Below are 6,408 nucleotides of genomic sequence, written 5' to 3'. Positions count from 1 at the left end.
ATAATCCTTTAGAAGCTCTATCTACCTCCTCTAACGCATATTCAACTCTTTCTGCCTAAAGAGATACTTCAAACTCTTATGATCTGAGAAGACATGAAATTTCACGCCATAGGGATAATGCCTCTAGGTTTTCAAAGCAAACACAACAGCAGTAAGTTCTAAATCGTGAGTCGGATAGTTCATCTCATGCGGTCTTAATTGCCGTGAGGCGTATGCTACAACATTCCGGTGCTACATCAAAATGCACCCCAAACCATTTAACGATGCATCACAGTATACTTCAAACGGTTCACTTGACTCAGGCAGTACCAACACGGGTGCAGTAGTTAACCTTTGCTTCAATACTTGAAAACTCTTTTCGCACTCTGGAGTCCAGACAAAAGGTGTATCCTCCCTAGTCAACTTGGTTAAAGGTAAGGCAGGTTGCAAAAATCCCTTAATGAATCTCCAATAATACCCTGCCAAACCTAGGAAACTCCTGATCTCTGTTGCTGAAGTTGGTCGCTCCCATTTCATCATTGCTTCTATCTTAGCAGGATCTATGGCTATTCCCTGCTTACTCACTACGTGACCGAGAAACTTCACCTCACTCTTCCAAAACTTTTATTTAGATAACTTAGCGTACAACTTCCTGTCTCCCAAAATTTGCAGCACAGTTCGCAAGTGATAAGCATGCTCCTCCTCAGTCTTAGAGTAAACAAGAATATCATTAATGAAGACAATGACAAACTCGTCTAGGTACAACCAGAAAATCTTGTTCATATAATCCATGAATACTGTCGGAGCATTAGTCAATCCAAAAGGCATCACCGTATACTCATAACCATAATGTGTCTTGAAAGCAATTTTTGGAATATCTTCATCTCTAACCCTTATCTATTTTAAACCTAGCATCACTCCAAACCGATCTACCATTCTAAGTTAACTAAACATTACTCTGTCTTAACAACTAATAGCCTTCGACTAGTCATCGACTTGGGCTTTACAATTATCAACGCGCGTCATATATTACGAATGAATATCACATATTAATGATATGCAAGGAAGTTCAAAATTCAACTGCTAGTTTATAATTACCTTGGATCTGAGAATAGGTTTCGGCTACATCCCGGCGTTTTCTGTGTGAACAGTCTCGAGCCATATGCCCCGGCTTCACGCACTTGTAGCATTCACCTAGCCCGGCTCTATGTGGCTTATCTGGAGCAGTCTCTCCATAGCCTTCCTATAGCATCACACACTTCATGGAGTGATTTTCTGCGAATTGACTCTTCTTAACCAGTTCAGCAAAATTCGTTCACCTTTGCGGATACACGTAGTTAAAGATGTCTTTCCTAAGTCCTTTCTCATACTAAGCACACTTCCACTCCTCATAGTCAGCTGGATTTCCTTGACAAACTCTTGAGAGATGGCACAGGTTGTCGAATTCGCAGGTATAGTCAGCAACAGACATATTCTTTTGCTTCAGCTGCATTAACTCCAACTCCTTTGCAGTGCGAAGTGCATGTAAGAAATACTTCCCGTAAAATTCCGTCTTGAATCTATTCCAAGGGATATCTGTTAACTTCATCTGCAAGGTATGATATAACTCCTGCCACCATTTCTGAGTATCTCCCTCCAACATGTAGGTCACTATTTCCACTGATTGTACTTCAGGAACGTGCTGAGTATACAAAAACCTCTCCACGTCTTGAAACCACCGATCAGCCTCCAACGCATTGGTATTTCCATTAAACTGAGGTGGACCACTCTTAAGGAAATTAGTAAGGGTCATAGACCTGTAGTATTGACCTACATTGCTTGTACCAGCACCCAGGCTTCCATCTCGAGGTTTTGCATCGATTTAGTCCTAAGATTTTCCCTTTGGGCACCTCGCTTGGATCTGCGAGACGATATTTGGTCCCTATTCACACCAAACAATTGATATTAAGGTGATCAATCTCAATTTCTCAAGTTTAATACTTTAAAGTCCCAAATGCATGCTCACGAACATGTATGATACACATAACAGTCGGATATACTAGGTAGCACATTGCCACACACAGAGTATGCACAGAAGCATAGTCAGTCTGTCTTCTAGGCTCTACAGGAACGAACTGCTCTGATACCATAATGTAACACCCAACTACCCAGAGCTTTACATCTAGGATGTAAAACAGAGGAGGCGAGGTGCTACGACCTATAAAATTAAAATATATACATATAATAGCAGAAAGAATATAATAAATTAGGAGCCTTGAAAAATGGGTAAAACAAAATTGCGAAACGAAAAGCGCAACCCTCCGGAAACAGAATAACTTGCGTGTAAAGAAAACTATAACTGTCAGACATAAGATAATAAAAGTAAGAATAGAGAGCCAAGGATACAAGACAACAAGCTCCTAACTCAGCCCACGAAGCCAAAGCTGGCCGGAGAATATTTACACGTATATATATTTACATATCCGAAACCCAAATATACATACACAAAATTCTGTCTCTCCATAAACCTCTAAGAGGATCAAAAGAACAAGTTATGCGGAGAGAAAGCTAAGTACACATATATACATTACTGTACAACAAAATAACCCAGTAACCACTTCGCCTCAGGGGTCCAGACACCTAACGAGATGCCTCCTGACCTGCATCTGAAAAATAACAACATAGTATGGGGTAAGAACCAGATGTTCTCAGTATGGTAAAAGTGCCACACACATAAGGTATAAGGTCCTGGGAATGCCAAAGGCAATCCTAGAACGCCGACACTCAGATTATAGAGCATAAAGAATTAAACAGAAGCCATAAAAGGTGGTTTACTAAGAGTATCTAAATCTAACTTAACTTAATCTTAAATCTAAGTCCTGTACTGCCATTCCTCTATAGCTCCATCTTCGTTAGCATTTTATAGACAAATAATCAGATAAAGGCAAGCACAAGAAGATTACAAATACTGCAGATAACAAATATACATTTAGCATGGCAAATACATTTAGGCACACCCAACTAATGCACAACAAGTAACTCAAGTAGTATGCATATGATGCATGTCTGTCCTATGGATGATGAGGCTCATCTGTCGGTTATCCAGCCAACCCGACAAGTCCGAAAACCTTAGACTGTCCCTCTACGTGCATCCCTAAGAGCATTGATGGGATATTTTTGTGGAAAAACGAATTTCTCCAAAACACCCAAAACTAACCGGCAAGTGCACCGGGTCGCATCAAGTAATAATAACTCACGGGAGTGAGGTCGATCCCACAGGGATTGAAGGATTGAGTAATTTTAGTTTGGTGGTTGATTTAGTCAAGCGAGTCAAGATTTGGTTGAGAGATTTGTGATTTGCAGAATTTAAATTGCATGGAAAGTAAGGGGAATGGGTAATTGGCATGAAATTAAAGAGAACTGAAATTTAAAGTGCTGAATCTTAAAGAACAAGAAATTAAATGGCAGAAACTTAGAACGCAAGAAATGTAAATTGTAGAATCTTAAAGTGCAAGAAATGTAAATGGCTTGAATTGTAAAGGGAATTGGGAATTGGATTTGCAGAATTTAAACAAGGAAAAGTAAATTGCAACAAACAGAGAAGTAAAGGATGAATGGAATTGAACCGGATCTTAAAACAGAATTGTAAATGAGCATGAAAACAGTAAACAGGGAATGGGAAATGGGAATTCCGGATCTCAGGACCCAAGAGACTAGAAAACCAAGTCTATATCTCAATGCCTTCCTAGATCCAACAAGAACAATTGCAAAGGAAATGTAGATTGCAAAGAAAGTAGATGAAAAGTAATTAACCGAAACTGAATTCAATTGTGCAGTAAAATAAATTAGAGAGGTCTCAGGATGAGATTGAAACAGAAATTCTTCAATTCTCCAACCCAAGATCCAAGACAATTGTAATTGAAATTGAAAACAAGAAAACTAAGAGGAAGGGAATTCAATTCTCCTTCCCCGAGACTTAGAATTTAAAATTCACTCAATACCAAAAGCTCTCCGAAAACTCTTTCTGAAAACTCCACGGAAAAGCTCCGTTAAAAACTTAAATCCTATGCTATTTATACACTTTCTTCAAATGGTCTTCAAGCCTTCAATTGGGCCTTTGCTCTTGATAAAGGAAACATGAAAATCTACCCAATTGGCTTGCTTATGGCTCAAGAAAGTGCATAATTCAGTTGAAAACAAAAGAAAAAGGCTAGTGAAACTAGGCTAAGATGACTTGTCATCAAGCATATGCATAGCTTTTTCTAAAATAATCAATATTTCTCAATGGGGATTAACATTCCCGGGAATTTATAAGTGCCCGGTCACCCTTACGTCGTAGGATCAACAGAGTATCAAGTTTTCAACCTGGTACACGTGGTGGCAAGCCACGGTACTTTACCCAGGGAATCTCGTATCTCAGATTATTTAGTCATTCAAGCCAAATATCATACATGATCATTCATTTGATTTTCAAGCCAAGTATCATGTATGATCATCCATAACATTTCATAATCAATTCATCGCTTTTCAGCTTTACTTCATCTCCAAGTTATCCCCATTTCCTAATTTCATCTAATTATCAGGTTTAGTACTATTATCAATGACTAAAGGAATAAAAATAGAGGTTTAGAAGTTTGAGATAGAGTTCAGAATGCTAAAAATCATATTTGCGGAAATAGGGCCCACGCGTACGTGTGGGTCATGCGTGCGCGTGGGAATGTAAAACTGCAGCTTGTTTGCCCCTTGCACGTACGCATGGGACCAGTTGTATACGCACCTCCAAAAATCCATGCCACGCGTACGCGTGGGCCACGCGTACGCGTGGACGTACGTTCTTTGAAAAAAAACAGACTCAATAGCAGAGCTGCAAAATAGTAAAAAAAAACAATTTTGGGGTATGATCTTCCAACATCCATAACTTCTTCGATTTAAAATATTTTTCACTCGTTCTTCGAACGGCATAAACTTCACGAATCCAATTTTCATTTTAAAACAACTTGAAAACAATTTGAGAGTCCGAAAGCTAAGTTATGCCTCGCCAAAATTTGGCCAAAAACTAACTTTGGTAAACTTGCAAAACCTCTTTCCTCATTCAAACAATTTCCATGTTTCCAACACAATAACCTACACATGCTAACATCAACAAATCCTTCTTTCTTAACACCATAACCACCATGAAAATCACCCTTCACACCAACAATAATCACATATACACATGCCAAATCCACTATCAATAATTGCATATACACATGCCAAATCTCACAATCAAACCATAGTTCATGAATTACATATTTGTGTCCTCAAATCCATGATTAACAATTTGTCAATTCTTCAACTAATCAGCACCACATCAATCCATATTTAATAACAAAACACTAAACCACAATATACACATACGTTCCAACTTATCCTACGGTCATCTAGCCTAAGTTTTCACAGAATATTATATATTAAATGCAAGAAACTTAAACCATACCTTGGCCGATTTCCACATAACGATCAAGGCAATTTATTTAAAACCAATCACAGCCCTAAAACCTCAACTACACAGCTTCCTCCAAGTTCCGGTATTCACAATTTCAAGCTCCAATTATTTATTCACAACCTAATACACATTTGTAACACATATATACCCAATTTAATAATTAAAGCTCAAATTCATTAAAATTAAAATAGAATTATGGTATCCTCACCTTATCCAAGCTTTACATAAGCAAGAGTGAATGTTTTTCTCAAGCTAATTGGATCCTAAAACATCAAAGAACAAAGAAATTCAATATCCCCACTTAATTTTCCAAAATTGGGGGAAGATATGGCTGGGAATAGAAAAATGAGTTACCTATGAAATTGTTCCAGTAGAAGTGTAGAGTTCGACGCGGTGGTCGCGTGGCCGCAAATGGTGTGGTGATCGGAGCTCGAATGGAGGAGTTACGTGAGTCGGAAATCACCATAAGGGTTTGGCGTTCTTCTCCTTAAAGATTGGCCCGATTGGGCCCACGGGCCTGGTTTGGGTCCGGTTCAACCGGTTCGGCCTCGTTCGGTCCAATCTTGGACCGATTTCTTCGAAATTAGTGTCGAAATTCTCGTTTCGATGAGCTCTATCCTAATTTAATATCATATTCGTATTTATAATCTTCTTTATTAAAAACTAATTTATTGTCTAATTATCTACTAATTTAATGGAGTTTACATAAAATTACTTGTATAAATATTATTTAATCTAACTAAAATAAAAATGCAACATGAAATGGCTAAAAATTAATATTATTTTAAACATCATTAGTTCTAAATGAATAATTTTTTTTCAACCAAATCCCCAATTAAGTATTCATTTTTCAACTTTCAAAAACGTATTTAAAAATTTTTTATATTATATTTAATATTGATCTGTTTTTTGTGATGTGATAATTATCTTCTTTGTGACTTTCTAAATAAATGGTTTTTTATGAT

Source organism: Arachis ipaensis, chromosome B03 (genome assembly GCF_000816755.2).
Source record: "Arachis ipaensis cultivar K30076 chromosome B03, Araip1.1, whole genome shotgun sequence".
Lineage (NCBI taxonomy): Eukaryota > Viridiplantae > Streptophyta > Magnoliopsida > Fabales > Fabaceae > Arachis > Arachis ipaensis.
This window is presented reverse-complemented; position numbering follows the sequence as displayed.